Source organism: Herpailurus yagouaroundi, unplaced genomic scaffold (assembly GCF_014898765.1).
Source record: "Herpailurus yagouaroundi ecotype Mexico unplaced genomic scaffold, PumYag 159, whole genome shotgun sequence".
Taxonomy (NCBI): domain Eukaryota; kingdom Metazoa; phylum Chordata; class Mammalia; order Carnivora; family Felidae; genus Herpailurus; species Herpailurus yagouaroundi.
Window position 1 is genome coordinate 24,408,896 of NW_024412400.1, and position 20,722 is coordinate 24,429,617.

Consider the following 20,722-nt stretch of genomic DNA (forward strand, 5'->3'; position numbering starts at 1 on the left):
TAGAAATTTAAAACACAGGGTGGTCTGGGTGGTTCAGTCGGTTAAGTGTCCAACTTTGGCTCAGGTCATGATCTCACAGTTCATGGGTTCTAGCCCCGTGTCCCGTTCTTTGCCAACAGCTTGGAACCTGGATCCTGCTTCAGATTCTGTGTCTCCCTCTCTTTCTTTCTGTTACTCCCTGGTCACACTCTGTCTGTCTGCCTCTGTCAAAAAAAAAAAAAAAAAAAAAACATTAAAAAGAAATAAATTTTAAAAAGAAATTTAAAACACAGTAACAGAGATGGAGAATGCCTGTGACAGGATCATAAGTAGAATTGACACAGACAAAAAAGAACCAGCAAATGGGAAGATACATCAACAGAAATTACCCAAATTGAAACACAATGAGAAGTAAGAATTAAATAAACACCCAAGAACCATGAGACAATATCAAACGGTACATGTCATTGGAATCCCATAAGAAGGGAGGTAGAGAAGAAATATTTGAAGAAATAATGGCCAATAATTTTTCCAAATTAATGATAGACACTAAACTACAGATCCAAGAGGCTCAGACAACATAAAGTGGAATAATACAGAAAATAAAAATAATTTTAAAATATAGTCATATTCAGACATAAAAACAAACAAAAATTCTTAAAAGTAACCAGAAAAAAATTTATTGATATAGCAATAATAGAAAGCTAATACAAAAATGCAGAGTAAGAACCAGGTAAGAATTAGAGCAGATTTCTCTTCAGAAAACATGGAAGTCGGAAGATCATAGAGTGACAACTTTAATGTTGCTGAGGTGGGGAAAAACTTGTGAAACCAGAATTCTATGCCTAATAGAAATATCTTTCAAAAAAATGAAGTGATAAAGTTTTTTTTAGATAAGCAAAATCATGGGGATTTTATTATTAGCAGACAACGCTGTAAGGAATGTTAAAGGAGCATTGTCAGGCAGAAGGTACATGACAGGGCAAAGGCACTTGGATCTGTACAAAGGAAAGAGCATTGGAAGTAGAGTAAATGGAGGTAAATTTTTTTTCTTTATTTTAATTGCTCAAAAATGTGACTGTATAAAGCAAAAATAGTAGCAGTATATAGTATTTATAGCATATGTAAAAGTAAAATACATGGTAACAGTAGTACAAAAAATTAGAATTGGGAATATACTGTTGTAAGGTTCTGACACTACACATAACTATGTAATGCTGCTTGTAGATTCTGATTAATTAAATATTATATGGTAAGCCTAGAGCAGGGGTCAGGAAACATTTTCTTAAAGGACAATATAATTTATATTTAACCACTTGTGTTATGATCTCAGTTGCAACTACTCAGCTCTTCCATCATAGTATATAAACAAATGGTCAAGTTTTAATAAAAATTCACAGAAACAGTTTACTGGCCCATAGGCCATGGTTTTTCAGTCCCTACTCTAGAGCATACATTAAATAAAAATGTAATACAGAGGCATAAATGATAATTCAGTAGGGGAGTTCAAATAGAATCATAAAATATCCTCAACTCCAAAGAAGGTATAAAATGAGGGAAAAAGACAATAGAGGGAACAGATAGACAACAGATATTTGAATTGATCTATAGCAATGCACATTAATATGAGTAGTCTAAACACACCAGTTAAAAGGCAAAGATTGTCAGAAATATTTTTGAAAGAAAGAAGCAATTATATGCTATCTACAAGATACTTTCAATAAAAAGATGTGGTAGGCTGAATAAAATCCCCACCCCACCCCCAATATTTCTATACTCTAATCTCCAAAACCTGTGAATATGTTACCTAACATGGATGTTTTTAAAGGTTACACATGTTTAGATCAGAAAGGTATTCGGGATTTTCTGGTTAGGCCCAGTCTAATCCCAAGTCCCTAATGGCTTAGAACCCTTACAACTGCAGTTAGAGAAAAGCAACAATAGAAGGCGTGGGAGAGAAAGTGTGAAAGGGACTAGGTCCATTGCTGCAGCTTTGAAGATGGAGGAAGGCAATTTGGGTGGCCTCTAGAAGGTGGGAACAGCTCTCTACTTACAGGTTTTAAGGGATTGGGGACCTCAGTTCCTGGGGAATTGACTTATTTGAACAACTGAGTAAGAAAACAGATTTTCCCTAGAGCTTCTAATAAGGTATAGAGCCTTGCCCACACCTTAATTTTAGCCCAATGAGACCTGTATTAGAATTCTGACCTACAGAACTGTTAAGATAATGTATTTGTGTTGTTTCAAGCTTCTAAGCTTGCGATTGTTTGCTATGGCAACAACGGAAAACTAACACAGATAACTTAGGTCAAAAGTAAAAGGGTGGAGAAAGATACATCATGAAAACACTTAACAAGTGGGCTAGAGTAACTGTTAATATCAAACTAAGTAGACTTCAGAACAAGGATTATTATAAGGGACAAAAAGAGACATTGCATATTATGTCTGGCCTATTTCTGTTTGCTAATGTTTTTGAGGTTCAGCCATGTTGTAGGCATGTATTAGTACTGTGTTCCTTCCCCCCCCCCCCCAGGTGAATAGTATTCCACTGTGTGGATATTCATTTTCTGTTTATTCAGTGGTTAATGCATATTTATGTGGCTTCAGGTTTGGGATTGTCATAACAATTTTGCTATACGCATTTGAACACAGATCTTAATGTATACATATGTTTTCTATTCATTTTTGTTGGATAGATTCTTGGAGAATTGCTGGGTCATATAGTAAATTTATTAACTTTTGAAGAAACTAGCATACTGTTTTCCAAAGTGGCTGCAGTATTGTATATTCATAGTAGCAATGTATGAGGGCTACAGTTTCTCCACACCATCACCATTTTCTGTATTTTTGTTTATCGCTACTTTTGGGGCGGGATTTAGCCATTGTTACCATTGTTCTAGTCTATGGGAAAGAAAGGAAGCTAATGTAGGGCATCAGATTTTTTTTTTTTTTATCACTTGTGCCTCCACATTGTGAAATATAGTCCGTAGCTGGGTTGCCATATGCCCAACAAAAAGGGGGAAACAGATTTGGGGCAACAGTCAGTATTCTGTAATACTTAAATACAGAATATCTAATTCACAAAATGTAGCTGTTCATCTTTCAGGCACTGACTTTCATCACGTTACAGTTCTATATGGATGTCTAGGGTGAGCAGCAGTAGGAATATATTTACTTATTGGTGGTTTATAATATGCTGTAATGCTGTGAAAATCAACTATTGTTTAAAATTCTGTGCAGCCATTGAAGGTTGTTTTACAGTAGTATTAAATGTATATTATGCAAATTTTAGAATATATAGTGCATTTCATTAAAAATTTAAAGAAATCTGTCAAAATATTAACAACAGAATTATAGGCAGCTTTTCATTTTCTTCCTTATATGAATCTGCACTTGAAAGTTTTCCAGAGAATCATGTATGAGTTTTGTAATCTTGATCAATTTGTATTAATTTAGTAACTTTGTTAGTACTTTTCCCTCAACCTATTTAGTTTTGTATCTTAAGGCAGCCAGGGAAAGAGTTATGCACGAAGATATTTACCATAGTGTTACTAAGAATTAGGTAACTACTTTAAATACAGAAGTATCCAGTGATAGGAGAATGGTTAAATAAATATAAAACATTCGTTGATTACTATATGTTATGCAGCCATTTAAAATTTTGTTGTAAATAGTTTTTTTTTAATTTTTTTTAACATTTATTTATTATTGAGAGACAGAGAGACACAGAGCATGAGCAGGGGAGAGGGAGAGAGAGGGGGAGACACAGAATCTGAAGCAGGCTCCAGGCTATGAGCTGTCAGCACAGAGCCTGACGCGGGGCTCCAGCCCATAGACTGTGAGATCATGACCTGAGCCGAAGTCAGACGCTCAACCAACTGAGCCACCCAGGCACCCCACTAGTTTTTAAAATAATATGGGAGAAGTGCTTACACTTGTAATACATGAAATAATAAAACACAAAATTGTTTGTATAGTGTGTGATTTCAACTTTACAGAAAAAAAGAGAAAATATTTCCCCCCGTGTAATTATAGGTGGTTTTTCCTTTATTTCTTTCCTTCTTTTTTTTTCAAAATCTTTTTTGCTGGTCTTTATCTTAATAATTTCTCTCAATGTGTACAAGTTTTTAAGGTATATGTATTTTTAATGGAAAAATGAAATATATCTAAGAAATGAAAGAAAAGTTGAATGTGGGAAGGAGTGAGATTAATTTCCACATTCTGTTGTAATCTTATTCTTCATTTAGATAATTCTTACATTTGTTCTTTATGCTGCAACTGTATTTGGATATATCTGCAAAGATAATTAGATTATATTGACGATTTAGATAATGTGATACTGATAATGTTTTAAAGTTTATTTATTTTGGCAGGGGGAAGGAGGGAGAGAGAGGGAGCTTTCTAGTTCATTGATTGACTTGTTCTTCTGTCAGCTCCATGTTGATTTTGAGCCCATCTATTGATTTTTTTTTAAATTTCAGATACTGTACTTTATAGTTTAAAATTTTTAATTTCATTCTTTTTAATAGTTTCTTTTTCTTTTTTCTTTTACTGTGAATGTCTGTCTTTCAAGAGTGTGCTTCTTGGCAAAAAGTTATATAGTAGGTTCTTTAAATCTTTGTTGATTCCAGCATCTAAATTATCTCGGGGTTAATTATATGGCGAAAATTGGCCCGAATTTCCTCATTCTTGATATATCAAGTAATTTTGGATTGTGTCATGAACATTTTGAATATTTCATTTCAAAACTCTAGATCTTGTTAAGTCCCCCCAGAGAAATCTTTTTTTGTTTGTTTGTTTGTTTTCTCCTTTCTTTCTTCCCTTTTTCTTTCCTCTCCCACCCCTTCTCCCACAGCCAACACAATTAGGTTCATACTACAAGTTTGGCCTTACTTTCTGTGGTGGTGATGGTGGTTTCAATGTCAGATTTTATTTTATTTTATTTTATTTTATTTTATTTTATTTTATTTTATTATTTGTTTTTAATGTTTATTTTTGACAGAGAGTGTGCGCAGGCGCCAGCAAGAACTTGAGGGAGGCCGAGTGGGGGAGGGGCAGAGGGAGGGAGACACAGAATCCGAAACAGGCTCCAGGCTCCCAGCTGTTAGCACAGAGCCCGAAGAGGCTCAAACTCACGAACAGCAAGATCATGACCTGAGCCAAAGTCGGAGGCTCAACCAACTGAGCCACCCAGGCGCCCCTATGTCAATTCAGTTTTTAAAGTCTTTTCTGTGCTTTTGAGTCCTCCTTGCATGTCACCCCCAGGGGTTAGTTTGGGACTACAGTAGTAGTTTATGTCATAGATTAATTTTCAGAGTTTTTGCTGTGCTTCTTTGGGTATGTTTTGAGCATACATAGCTTCGGGGTGAATCTGGGGTTTTTGTCAGTTCATACACAGAAGTAGAGAATCCCCTGACCCGCTGTATTCTTCTCTAGGATAACCCCACACTCTCTGCCTTGTTCTGTCAGAGCTTTGCTTCTCATGCTATCACATGGTTCCACCAAATGGGCCCACTTTGTCACAAAATGGTGAGAGAAAGAGAAAGAAAAAATGATGGAGTTCCCCACTCACTGTTCACACAGTAGGGTCTTCCTTTTTTAGTGTTCTATCTGAAAAGATAGCTTTATCCCTCTGGGTCTTATGTGCACCCCTCACTGCTACCACCTACCCCCAGGGCAGTGTAGTTCTTCAATTAGACCTGGCCTTGTTGCAAGGTTGGAAGTGAAAGAAGGGGAAAGAAAAGAGGATTCTTTTCTCAGTCCCAGAAAAATGGGATTGGAATTTTTGCTCTTGGTGCCTATTACTTAGTTCAGCCCTGATGGGAGCTCAAAGCTGGGACATGAAGGAAAAAAACCCCAAAGCACTCAACACCACTCTTTGAGTCCTTGTCCAATATTCCTGCTAGTGTTTACATTTCAGAGTCCTCAAGAAGTTGTTTTTAGTATTTTGCCCAGAGTTTTTAGTTGTGATCAGTGGGGGGGAGAGGCTTGCAGTGACCCTCCATGTTGGATCAGATTGGAAATCCTACTAGTAATCTATTACGTGCTGTTGTGTTGTTTCTTCTATTTGTGACCAGATGTCAGTCTTATTTAGAGACCAAATTAATTTCTGATGTATATAGAAAGCAGTTTGAAAAAATCAATAAAAATTTTAACCAAATTAAGGTAATTCTTCATTGTGTACAGAAATAAAGTATTAGCACAATTATTTACTTTTCCACCATAGAAATAATTTCAGATCATTTCAGAGGCTTTAAAATTTCAAGTCTTCATTTAAACTTAGAATTAAGTATGTAGTTGTTTCTGCCCATTTTGTCAGGTTATCCCTATGATGGCAGATTGTAACTGATCTCTTAGCTTCCATCTTGTCTCCCATTTTCAATCCAGTATTTACACAGCAGCTAGAATCATCTTTCTCAAACATGAAATAGATCTTTTTCATCATTTTAAAGCTTATGGTAGCTTCTCATTGTACTTATCAAATCTAGACTTCCACCCTACAAAATTCCAACTTCAGTGGTTGTTCCTTCTCCCACAGACCTCATCTTAAATTCCTAGCCTTTGAGCCATCTTGGCTTTCTTTTTTCTTTTTCTTTTTTTCTTTTTTTTTTAAAAGCAAGCTTCTGCTCTAGAGCCCTTGCAGGTTGTGCCTTTTGCCATTGATATTTAAATGGCTATTTTTTTCTTGTTACTAGAATCTGAAATCAGGTATCACCTCTCCCTACAGAGAGCATCCATCCCCACTGAATATCGCATTATTCTGCTGTATTTTCTTTATAGCTATTATAATTATCTGAACTTATCTGTTAAGAATTCATTTTCTTTTCTCTTGCTTCCCTCTACCCCCACACTTCATTCTGTTTTGTTTACTATAATACTTCCATGTCCTAAAAACTGTCTGGCACATAGTAGGTTCTCAGTAAGTAATATTAACAAGGTTTAAAAATGGAGAGTTGCCATTCCTAAGGTGGTATGATAATGATATCATCAATATGACTATTTTATCATCATTTTTTGCCTTGCAGGGCTTTTCATTCAGTATTATTCCATCCACTTTCCTTCTCCCTACACCCACTCTCAAATTCCTTCACTCTGAAGTTGAAGTGATCTTTTTAAGGCTGCAAACCTTACCATGTTCTGTTTTTCCTTAAAACAGTTCTTTCACTGCCTTGCTATTCATCTTGACCCAAATCCTAAATGTGACCTTCACAGAATTCTGGCACATGCTGGTCTCTAGTGGAGTGCCTTTTATGTACTTCTTGGTCAGTGACCCCTCCCCTCTTATAGTAGGGTGTGTTATTAGTGTTAAAATGTAGGAGGTACTCAACACATAATTGTTGAAAGAATAAAGTAGAAGAGCTATTACATGATCTAGCTGCATGGTTAGAAGTTTGAACTAGTAAATGCATTTATTAATTAGGGCCCATTTTCAAATTTGTGTAGATAACTAAATATGTTCATTTGGATAAAATGCTCAATAAATAACTAATTTGAATAATATTTTTTATTCTCTAAAAGGATAGTTGAATATTGTACGTTGCACATTTCCTAGCAAATTTAAAGAAGTCATTTTTTCTTTTACGTATTCCTAGTTATTATCAGGTTTAAAAATCATCTCTGCTAATAAGTAATTTATACTTTATCATAAAATGGTAAATAGGAATCAGTTTATGGATTTACAATTTTTCTTTGAAACTCAGATTCTACTATAATTCTTTAATGTCATAACAAAAATAACTTAAATAAAACATTTTTATAGATCAATTGAAATGTATTTGAAACTTTATATAAAGGAGACTGTAAATACTAAAACATTTTTGATATTGTACTTGAGGATTTTAGATTACCGTATTTTAATGTGATTTAGTTTAGTAGATCACTTGTAAGAATAAAGATATGTTTGAGTTTTTACCCTTGGTTCTTCATCACAGCTTTGGGATTTATAGTTAAAATGCCCATTATACCTTTTAAGTAGATCTTTGGTATAACAACTTGTTCAGTTAGCTATCATTTAGGCATAAATAGGATTATTCACCTTGGTTCATGGATAATTTTTATCCTTCAAATATTTCAGTTTAATATGTCATACAAAAGGGTGATATTTAATAATTAGCTAAGTTAATCACTTTGGGGAAATGGATATCTTTACATTAAAAAACATTTTTTTTAATGTTTATTTATTTTTGAGAGGAGGGGAGGGGCAGAGAGAGAAACAGACATAGAATCCGAAACAGGCTCCGACCTCTCAGCTGTCAGCACAGAGCCCATCGCAGGGCTCAAACTCATGAACTGTGAGATCATGACCTGAGCCAATGTTGGATGCCTCACTGACTGAGCCACCCCAGCACCCCTGGATATCTTTATATTTTATTGAGGTCTTGTCCACCAGATGTTAAACCAATCTTAAAGTATTTAGCACTGATTGTAATCAAGGGTGAAAATGGCAGGTGCTGAAACAAATCTGATTTGCAGAAAAAGGTATTTATTTATTTAGACATTGAAGAATAATAATAAAAATATTTTATAGTTATTATTTGAAAGATTTATAAAAATGAAATAGGACTTCAGTGTTAGATATACTCCATTTTATTTAGCAAATAATGTTTTTATTATATTTACTTAGGTACTTAACAGATAATTTAACATCAGCATTAGGATTACCTAAACCAATTAGATTTTTTTTGAAAAGCTATTGTGTGTTGTTTTGTTGTGTTTTGTTTTGTTGGTGGAGGCGTTTCATTTAAACATTTGTTAAGAGGGGCGCCTGGGTGGCGCAGTCGGTTAAGCGTCCGACTTCAGCCATGTCATGATCTCGCGGTCCGTGGGTTCGAGCCCTGCGCCAGGCTCTGGGCTGATGGCTCGGAGCCTGGAGCCTGTTTCCGATTCTGTGTGTCCCTCTCTGTCTGCCCCTCCCCCATTCGTGCTCTGTCTCTCTCTGTACCAAAAATAAATAAACGTTAAAAAAAAAAAAAAAAACATTTGTTAAGATTGGCAGCAAAATTAAAAATTTCAGGTAGTCAAGGTTTAAACCAAATCATTATTTGAATTTTTGTTAAGAAAAAAATACAGCAAAGGGCAAATTATATAATAATCACCCTTGACTTTAATACTCTTTCTATAGGTTTAAGGAAATATCTTCAAATGTCCTTTGTTAAGACATTTACCTCTGAAGAAGCTCTTCTCAAACTTGTGCATCTACTTAGTCTAAATGTACTTTGTACTTGTCTAAATTACAGCATTGGCATTGTGTAGCTCTTGTAGGAAAGTGCTTTTCAAGCCCACGTGGTCCACAGGAGGCCCACACGGGCCCATCGCAGTGTTCTGCTTGGCATCTCCAAGTCTGCACCCTTCCGCCAAGAATCAGTACATGCTACTGGTCATATTAGGGTCATGTACAGTGTTGACATAGCTTAGTGCAGCGCACTACTCCTGCTGGAAAATGAGATTAAAGCTTGGCTTGTAATAGTGCAAAGTAAATGATGACACGCAAAATACTGAATAATCACCTGTTTGGGACAAATTAAGTTGCCTTCAACAAGAAACTCACTTTTAGCACAGTAGAAGCTTATTATTTTGGACTAAAAAAGACTCATGGATCATCAGAATAATCTAGAAAAACATTTAAAAGTAGGCAGTCATAGACCCATCCATGATTATCTCCATCTCATCTTTCTCTCAGTTTCTCTCTCTCACTGTCTCTCTCTCTTCTCTCTCAAAAACACAGCACACATGCACGCACAGTCTCACTCTCACTCTTGCTCTCTCTTTTAGGATCCAGAGAGGTTAATTTTACATTAGAATTCTGTTTTCCTGATTGATTCCTGGTCTACATTTGTTCCCCGCGCCCCCCCCCCCCCCCCCCGAGACATCAAGCAGCTTTAAATCTATGGAATGCCTGGAGAAATAACAATATGCCCAGAAATGACAATCACAATAAGTAGAAACATTTGCATTTTATACCTTTCATTTCATTTGCAGAATCATTAATAATTCTTCTTAAAACTTGTTTTATTCTGGTGCATGGGTAATATTGTAAACTATCCTAAATGAGATAGTTTTAGTTTAATACTAGATTGACTATAGTTTTAGTTCTTTATCTGTCTACATTTTATCAATCTCAAAAAACATAAAGTTAATGAAGTAGGTGGCTTTGTATTTCAAGAATGTAATTTTATTTAATTCTATTTTTTCTACTCTCTTTATATCATATTCAGTATTTGGTATGATTATCATCAGGAAGGATATTAAATTTTTTTAATGTTTATTCATTTTTTGAGTGATAGAGACAGAGCACAAGCAGGGAAGGGGCAGAAAGAGAGGGAGACACAGAATCCAAAGCAGGCTCCAGGCTCTGAGCTGTCAGCACAGAGCCCGATATGGGGCTTGAACCCATGAGCCGTAAGATCATGACCTGAACTGAAGTCGGATGCTTAACCAACTGAGCCATCCAGGCGCCCCAGGAAGGATATTAAAAGAATACCACAGAACTTGACAGAGTTGTATAACCCATTAAATAAACTTCTTGTTAATTAAAAAATTGATCAGGAATACTACGTTTTAATTACTAGAAGAGTTACAGTTTTCAATTATTTAAATTATAAATAAGTTTATTCCCTATAACATATAGAACTAATAGCCTTTTAATTGTATTCCACCACTGAATCCAGCATGTTAAATACATTAATTAATATGTTTAGAAAAATCATAGCTAACATTTATTGAGGAATTACATTATGCTACCTGCTACACTAAACACTTTACTTGAACTTATTTAATCCTTACAACCACACTTTGTGGTAGAAACTGTTTTCTTCCCCCATTTTCCAAATGAAGAAACAACGATACTGAATGGTAAATAACAGCAAGTAAATGGTAGAGCATGTATTCAGGTTTGTCTTGCTTGAGACTTAACTTTAGTTGTGATGTAATGATGCCTTTACTTTAAAATTTCATTAAATGGAATGTGGCAATTTAGTTTTACCAATCCAGTGTTTTTTGTTCCCAGAAGTTACTTTGAAATTTAATGAAAGATCATCAGTAGTATATTTTTTCCTTTAAAGTTAAAACCACCATGTTTAAATAGACTCCATGCACATATTTATCTGTTTGTCATTTCTCCATATATAGACACACATATTTGCATTTATACTTGAAAGTTTTCAGTTTTTCTTCTGCAGTTGATGTCTAGCTTCATTTCGTTATAGTCAAAGATATGTATGATTTCAGTCTTTTTATATATTGAGACTTGTTTTGTGACCTAACATATGGTCTGTTCTGGAGAATGTTCCATGGGTACTTGAGAAGATTGTGTATCCTGTTGTCGGGTACAGTGTTTTATATGTCTGTCAGGTCTAGTTGGTTTACATTCTTATTCAAGTTCTCTATTTCCGTATTGAGCTTCTGTCTAGATGTTCTGTCTATTACTGAGAATGGTAAATTGAAATTTTCAGCTATTTTTGTAGAACTGTGTATTTCTCTAGTCAATTCTGTTAATGTTTGCTTCATATATTTTCATGTTTTATTGTTTGGTGCATATGTTAATAATAATTATATCTTCCTGGTTAATTGACCCTTTTATTAATATATAATGTCCTTTTTCATCTCTTGAAACAGCTTTTGACTAAAAGTCTATTTTGTCTGATGCTGATGCCACAGCATCTCTTTTTTTGGACTACTTTTTACATAGAATATCTTTTTCTACCCTTTCACTTTCAATCTATTGTGTCTTTGTGAATCTTAAGATTTGGATCTTGTGGACAATATAGAGTTGTGTAATTTTTTTAAATCCATTCTGTGAATCTCTGTGTTTGACTGGAAACTTTAATACAGTTAACATTTAAAGTAACTGCTGATAAAACAGTACTTAATTCTGCTATTTTGCTATTGTGTTCTCTGTGTTTTGTAACCTTCTTACCCTTCCTTCCCTTCATTACTGCTTTTTTCTTGTGTTTAGTTGATTTTTTTGTGGTGACCATTTTGAATGCCTTCTCATTCCTTTTGTGTAATTTTTTTAGATATGGCCTCTGTGGTTATTACAGATATTACACTTAACATCCTAAACTTATAACAGTTTACTTCAGGTTGATACCAAAACTTCATAGCATACAAAATATCTGGTCCCGTTCAGCTCTGTTCTTCTTCCCTTTTTTATTTTTGTTTTCTTTTAAATGTTTATTTATTTATTTATTTTGAGAGAGAGAGAGAGAGAGAGAGAGAGAGCGCGCGAGCGAGCACAAGCAGGGAAGGGGCAGAAAGAGGGGAGAGAGAGAATCCCAAGGAGACTCCACCCTGTGAGTGCAGAGAACCTGATGTGGGTGGGGCTTGATCTCCCGAACCACAAGAGAATGACGTGAGCCAAAATCAAGAGTTGGACGCTTAACTGACTGAGCTACGCAGGTGCCCATATTTTATGTTTTTTAAAAATGTTAATTCCAGGGTAGTTAACAGTGTTATATTCATTTCAGGTGTACAATATAGTGATTCAGCAATTCCACGTATTACTCACTGCTCATCAATATAAGTGTATTCCTTAATCCCTTTTACCTATGCCCCCCCCACCTCTCCTTTGCTAAGCATCAGTTTCTTCTCTATACTTAAGAGTCTGTTTCATGGGTTCCCTCTCTTCCCCTACCCCAAGTTCGTTTACTTTGTTTTTTAAATTACACATATGAGGGGCACCTGGGTGGCTCAGTGGGTTGAGCATCCGACTTCAGCTCAGGTCATGATCTCGAGGTCTGTGAGTTCAAGCCCCGCGTCAGGCTCTGTGCTGACAGCTCAGGGCCTGGAGCCTGCTTGGGATTCTGTGTCTCCCTCTCTTTCTGCCCCTCCCCCGCTCATGCTCTGTCTCTTTCTCTCTTTGTCAAAAATAAACATTCAAAAAAAAATTAAGAAAAAATAAATTACACATATGAGTGAAATCATGTGATATTTGTCTTTCTCTGGCTTATTTCACTTATTCAGCATTATACTTAATAGCTCCATCCATGTTGTTGCAAATGGCAAGATTTCATTCCTTTTTATGGCTGAATAGTATCCTATTGTGCGTATGTGTGTACACACACATGCACGCACACACACACACTGACACATACCACATCTTTATCCATTCATCTGTTGATGGACAGACATTTAGGTTGCTTCCATAAGTTGGCTATTGTAAATAATGCTGCAATAAACATAGGGGTCCATGTATCCCTTCAAATTAGTGTCTTTGTATTCTTTGGGTAAATGCCCAGTAGTGGAATTACTAGATCATCTGGTAGTTAGTTCTATTTTTAATTTTTTGAGTAACTTCCACAGTGCCTATACCAGTTTACATCCCCACCAACAGTGCGCAAGCGTTCCTTTTCCTCCATATCTTTGCAAAGACTTGTTGTTTTCTGTGTTTTTGATTTTCATTCTGACAAGTATGTGGTCATATCTCACTGTGATTTTGATTTCCTTTTCTCTGATGATAGATGATATTGAGCATCATTTCATGTGTCTGTTGGCCGTCTCTATCTCTTCTTTGGAGGAGTGTGTCTGTTCATATCTTCTGCCCATTTTTAAATTGGATTACCTGGTTTTTTGGGCATTGAATTTTAGAAGTTATTTATAACTTCTATTTTGGATACTAACCCTTTCTCAGATATGTCATTTATACATATCTTCTCTTATTTAGTAGGTTGCTTTTTAGTTTTGTTGGTTGTTTCATTTGACTTGCAAAAGCTTTTTATTTTGATGTAGTTCCAATAGTTTCTTTGTGCATTTGTTTTTCTTGCCTTAGGAAACATCTAAAAGGATGTGTTGTAGCCAGTGTCACAGAACTTACTGCCTGTGTTCTCTTCTAGGATTTTAGTGGTTTTCTGCCTCACATTTAAGTCTTTAATCCATTTTGAATTTATTTTTGTATGTGGTATAAGAAAGGGGTCCAGTTTCATTGTTTGCATGCTCCTGTGCAGTTTTCCCAGCACCATTAGTTGAAGAGACTGTCTTTTTCCCATTAGATATTCTTTTCTCCATGGTTGAGATTAATTGACTATATAATTGTGGATTTATTTCTGGGCTCTCTTTCTGTTCCATTGATCTATGCGGTATATGTAGTCACTGAAATCTTTATTTCTTAGGTTGTGTTCAGCTAGGGTTTTGACAGATAACTTCTTTGAATGCCAGGAGCTAAACAAAACAGAACAAAACAAAACACGCACACACACACACACACACACACACACACACACACTCACACACAAACAAAACCCACAAGAAACAAACAAAAAACCCAAATCTCTGCTTGTCTTTGCAGATTGGTTCTGTGCCACATCAGTCTTTCATCACTTAGCCAGGCTTGCACTCTCTGAGTGATCAGCTTAGGGTGGAAGGTTGTGGTCCTCTTATTTCCTATAAGATCATACTTCTTGTTCTGGACATGCCCATGGACTTCTACATTTTCCTAAATACATGGATGCTTTTAAATGTCCTAATTTCCCGAGGAAACTCTCACCAGCCCTTGCTCCAAACCTTAGGTGGTCTTTTTAATGTTTTCACTTATAATCTTTTGTGCCAGGCATCTGCTTGTTCTTAATTCAGTTTGCAGTATATTCAAGAGCAATGCCCACCACTTTTTTTTGAGTTAGACAAAAAAGAGATATTTTGTGTCAGACCTTCAGGTAGCTCCTAAACAAGTTAGAACAGAATTACACAATATTTTGCAATTATGGCCTGCGTTGCTCCCTCCAGAACCAAATACCAGTTTCCCACACTGGAAACTGCATTCCTCTTCAAGATTGCTATGGTACCAAGAAGGGGCTAGGGTAAGGGCAAGTAAAAATGCCACAAAGCTATCAAGATGTCTCTTTTTTTCATGCATTGTTCATTTGGTTTTCATAAATCTTTGGCTGTTTTCTAGGATTATTGCAAAGTTGGTGTGCTTATTTTTGATGTTTCTGTGGGATGATGAGAATTTGGAGTTGTATATTCTGCCACTTCACTGATGTCACACTGCTTTCTTTTTGAAAATTATTCTCTTGATGGTTTAATAGGAATAACAAATATTATTAAAAATTAAATTATCTTAAAATTATCCATTTGAAATATTATTTATTGAAAAGTTTCTGTGTATTTTCTTTTTACATCTGATTTTATGTTATCTAAATAATTTTGACCCCCTGCCTCAGCGCTGAGGAGGCTGGATGGGCAGGTTGGGTGCAATGGCTCTAGTCTGGGCAAAGGCACCTTCATGTTTTCGCCCTGACACCGGTGGTTGATCCAAACTAGTGGCCATGGCCCTTGATGAGACTGTTTGTGGGCTGGTTGTGCCCCAGCCTGGTGTCCGTGTGGCTGGTATGGAGCCCACTCATCCACTCCCCTACATGTAAATGATGAGTAGACTCGACAGGGCCACAGTGGACTAGGCCAGCAGGAGGGAGAACCACTACTGGTAGGTGTGTAACGGAGAGAAATTATGTGAATCATTCCAAGCTTTGTTAAGAGTTATCTTGATCAATGAAACACAGATCTTCTTAACAGAGTTGAGAAATTGGGCTGGCCCTTTGTCCAGTTATATCACTCTTCTGTGTCATCTGTGTTTAACCTGTTTATTTCTCCAATGTCTATCAGTCGGTTGCTAGGAAGAGGCCCAATGTTTGTGTTTTCACTAGATCAGTTTCAGAGACTGCTAAAAATTAATCCAGACTGGAAAACCCGTAGATTTAGGTGCTGGTGACACGTCACAAAAATCATGAGCCCTCATTTTGAAGAAATTTATGCCATCAAGCTGTATGAAACTATGGTATGGCAGCTTCAGAAGAAGAAATACAAAGTGCTTGGTATAAATGAATGACAGAATACAGGGTTCCAGTATGATGTCAGCTGCTTGAATTTGCTGGACCACTGTGATCAACTCCTCACTTTGTTAAAAGATATCAGAAGTATCTTGGAGCCAACTAGAGGCAGGGTCACCCTTCCCTGGCTTTACCCTTTCATCCCTGTGCAGAAAACGTAGGTGGTAAGTGGGAGAAACCATGAGAAATCAAGGGACAGAAATGGGAAGAACAAGTGAATAGTCTGCCTGAAGTTTTCAGAAAAACTGGTTTTGTTACCAAAGCTTTCACCAGACTAACTTACCTGTGTGAAGGGGACATGTATGATGGCTATTATGTTCTGGATGATGCTGCCTCTGTTCTCAAACTTGAATAAACACATGGAGGCCCAAGTCTTCAGAGCCCACACCAAGAATATGCACTCCAGAAGAGGGTATGCGTTTGTGGTTATGTGAAGGGGAGGACCTTTGGGGATTGCCATTGTAAATATCACGTAGGGACTTAAGAAGCCCAAATACTAATTATTTCTTTGTAGTGTGTAAAAGGAATTTTTTTTTTAAAACAAAACCCCAACTCTTTGAGGATTTTTCTCAGCTCTTAGTAATACAGGTCACATTCCAATTTTGGAGATATTTTTTATACTTAATTGCAGTAGGGACTCATTCCCAGTCAAAGCAATAGCCACAACCTCACATGGAACCAATATATGTGGATTGTTTTTAATAAAATGAAGACTGGTGATAAAGCTGTCCATTCACTTGCAAATATTTGGTTATAAGTTATAGCACTGATACTCTTTCATGTTTAGAAATCCTTTCTATCATTTGAAAAATGTTTTGAATCTTGACAGTAAACATTTTTTGGAGATGAAAAAATAATTTTTAAATATATATATTTATTTAAATATATATTTGTTTAAATATTAAATATATTAAATATTAAATAAAATTTATTTATTTAAATTTATTTAAAATTTATTTAAAATTTATTTATTTATTTAAATAATAAATTTATATATTTATTTATATTTAAAGATATATTTATATAAATATATTTAAATACATAAATATATTTATTATATTTATTATATATTATATTATATTTATATTATATTTATATAAATATATATTTATTTAAATGTGTATATTTATATATAGATATTTATTTAAATATATATATATATAACTTAATATGGCCATTAAATTATTAGAATGTAGATAATAATGATAGAGAAGATGGAAAATTATTGAATAAGGATTGTTTTGTATTTACTTGAGCACTGGGTCTTAGACCTGATGGTAGTCCTTTGATTTTTAGCACAAATAAATTAGCCTAGAGAGACTGTTCTTTACATGATTCCTGAAATGAGGTAATGTCCTTAGTGGCTACTGTCTTCATAGATGCTGAGTCCTTATACTTTGATTTACTATATATCCACACATGAATATACCTAATTCATGGATTTTTGAAGGATTTACTTTGAATGGGATTTTAAATTTAATAAAAAAGCATTTCAGGAGTAATATTCATTTAAAAAAAAACAAAAGGTTTCAGGTCTTTACACTATTTATGTCATATTATCCTGTCACAACTAAATGTGGCTATCCATAGCTTTGGTTTTTAACTTAGTTTAAAGCAAATCTTTTTTTGTTTCTTACTATTAAATATTCATCACACACACGTGGTGACATTTCTCTAACAATTTTGAGATAAACTTTATTTTTTAAATTATGTAATACTTTTTGGAATTCATACCTAGTATGATGTGATCTTCTAAAACTCGATGATATTTGGATGTAAACTGAGGGCCCAGTTGAGTAAGTGTGTTTATTTATAGCATTATTCTGGTTGTTTTTAACCTAACCTAGTTTAAAATCTCTGGTTCTACCTTCATGAAGCAGATGTTTGTGCATAAAAAGCACTATAGAAATCTATTGTAAACCTTCGTTTAGCGTGATTTCAACGGTGCACAGATAGATGCTATAAATGCCCTTAGCTAAACATGACTGCAGTAAAAGTTAAAAAGGAGTCTGGAATTTGATTTGTCTTGTTTTGAGATTTAAGTCACCATTATATGTATTATTTGCTAAATAAGTTAGACACATGTATGTTAGAAATTACTAATGGAAAATACATGTTCTTTGTATCTTCATTTAAAATAACATAACTACAAACATTTTTTTCAAATCAGTCAGTTTATTTTAATTGTGATTGCTAGGAATTCATTTTACAAAGTACTTACCAATGAGAAGTTGATGTGTTATGTAAATTTAAAATTGTAATGGTCACAAATAATTGTTGGACTATTCCTGTAAATATATGTTGCACAACATACATATACATAGCAACACATATAATATGTATGTTACATGTTGCATATAATTTATGTATTTATTTAAATTTCCTCTCTCTATATATATATAGATTATTTTATTGGTTAAATTACATAAATATTGAAATACTTTGAAAATCATAATTGTATTTTAAAAATTTACTCTTTTGTTAAGTTACTTTTCAAGCAAGTGAAAGGTAGTCCGTTATCTTAAAACACATTTAAGTATTTGTGCTGTCTGATCATTTAAAGGTCTTTGTGTAAGATTACTGTAACAATGCACTTATGTGTGTGTGTATGTGTGTGAGAGAGAGAGAGAGGGAGAGAGAAGAAAGTGAAGAGGAAGAGAGAGATCTGAAACCAACCTACACATCCTTGTTACAGTTATGGCTACCTGATAACTTAAAATAAGAATCAGAGCAGCAATTTAAAACATCATATTAAACTCTCTTGCACCCTCTGTTGTTTTTTTGGGGGAACACTGCACATACCTTCCCATGATTGTATTGGCATTAGTCTTACTAAATCCCTGTTAAAATTAATACTTAGTTTATTGTATTTACTCCAAATTAGATTAATAGTAAGGTAACATTTATCTGTAATTCTTAGTTGATGTTTCCTTGTATTACAGATATGTTTTTATTGTATAACACCTTAAATCAAAGAGGAGCCTCTCTGTCTTTGAATTCTCCTAGTTACCAACCAGTTCAAGCCCCATCAGATGTTTCACGCAAATGAAAATCTCTGCAGGGTATACAGTACACTGGATATACAGTTTTCCAGAATTACAAATTCTGCCTGTTCTTTTGTAAATCTTTCAATTGTCAGACAGTTTCCTTCCAAAATAAGAATCTGGAATCGTCCATACTAAAATTAAGAATTTGTAACTGTAAGGAACAGATGTTTTCATAAACATTTGCTATAATTAATTTCAACTAGAGGATTGAAGGAACAAAGCAGTTTTTCCTGCTTCAAAACTTTATCGCCTTTTCCCCACATAGCAAACTCTGAAATCTTTTCTCTAATATTGTTTGGAAAAACAGTTGTACTCCTTATTTGGTATGTTTTCGAGAAAGAAAAACTGCTTCTTTTCCTTATTCCCATCCTTTGAAGGTCACGTCTAATGTGATATACTCATTTTGAAACAAGTATAAAATGAAGAAACCTTTGTAATATATTATGATGGCAAAACCTAGTTTAAAAACTGAACGTCTCTTAATTGTTTGAAGGATTTTATATTTGATCTGGTAAATATCAGCAGAAAGGGAAAAAAATTCTGTTCGTGAGATCTTATGTGTTTAATCATAATCTTCAGTTTTAAAGAAAAAGAAGGCTTATATTTTAAATGTATGATATAGTACTTATTTTATACTGATTATAGAATGTTTCACAGGAAATGTCTGCAAGCTGTTAAATAACATGTGTTGTAGGAAATTTTCATTTAGCAAGAAACAGACTAATTTTCTTTAAATCTTTTGAGTTTACTTATTATAATACCATTAATTTTTTTAAGAAAATGAAGTATGTTGTGCTAGTAATCCTACAGTGTCTGTGTTTTCAAAGAATTAACAAAATATACCCAGCTAAATTGATCTTAAACATTTAAGTGTTTGGGGGTAATTTTCTCCTATAAAATTTGGCAATAGTTTTGAATGCTGTAATCCGTTTTAGGATTTTTGTTAATGAAAAAAAGAAAAGAAAGCAAAGAAACCTGAAAGTGCATTTTGAAAAAAGAATAGAGTTAAAAGTTAGTAAGTGGACTCAGTCCAGTTCTTGTCCTGCTAAACACTTTGGCACAGCTGTAAAGATTTTGAAAAGAACCAACATTCTTGACTAATCTGTCAACTATAAAATGTGCAAAGAAAAATAGGTAGCTGTCATTAAAATTACATTTCAGCTTTCAATAACCATTTAATGAGTGGCATAATTATATAAGTATGGTACCTTAAGTACTGTACTCAATAATTAAAAATAATCTCATCTTTAAAGTGAAAGCTCTGTAATTACTATTTGACTTAACCAGGACCACTATGATGATCTCCAGTGGCACCTTAGATTGTTCAAAGTGGATTAAAAGTATAAATTAAAATAGATAAATCATTGAATTATTAAGCTTTAAAAAGCATAAAAATGAATATAACCTGATGCTTGAAAGTTACATTACAAGAATTAGGAGTATAAAATGTAATCACAATCTAGTCTTTTTAATGTGTTTCTAAGAATAAATGGTCTATTTATTAGTAGCATACTATGGTTTCCTGAAGACTATACTTTGAAGTATGTATTTTAAAATGTAAACTACTAAAATTAAATTAAATTTCTTTTAATAAGCATATATATTTTATATTGTGGCATTGGTAAACATTTTTTAAACTTCTTTAGCACATTTATTTTTATTCTGTAATCTCTAAACTGGCAGGTATGAATTTGTTCTGCATCTGATACAATGAATATAACTGTTTCTTAAGTGGAAATTTTTTTTCTAAATGTTTGGCATTACTACATGATGCAGAAATATCTTTCAGTGTTGTTTTTTCGTTTTTAAAACTGCTGAACTTTTGCCCATGGTTAAAATAGAAAGTTTCAGGAAGAATATTAAGGTGTATTAAAAGCT

General features: G+C 34.3%; 1 protein-coding gene and 1 pseudogene across 10 annotated transcripts in view; both read left to right on the forward strand.

The window, feature by feature from the left end:
* Positions 1-20,722, forward strand: part of TBC1D5 (TBC1 domain family member 5) — a 544,621-nt gene that overhangs the window by 256,371 nt on the left and 267,528 nt on the right. The gene's annotated exons all lie outside the window — the stretch shown is intronic.
* Positions 13,988-16,508, forward strand: LOC121033623 (methyltransferase-like protein 9; annotated as a pseudogene).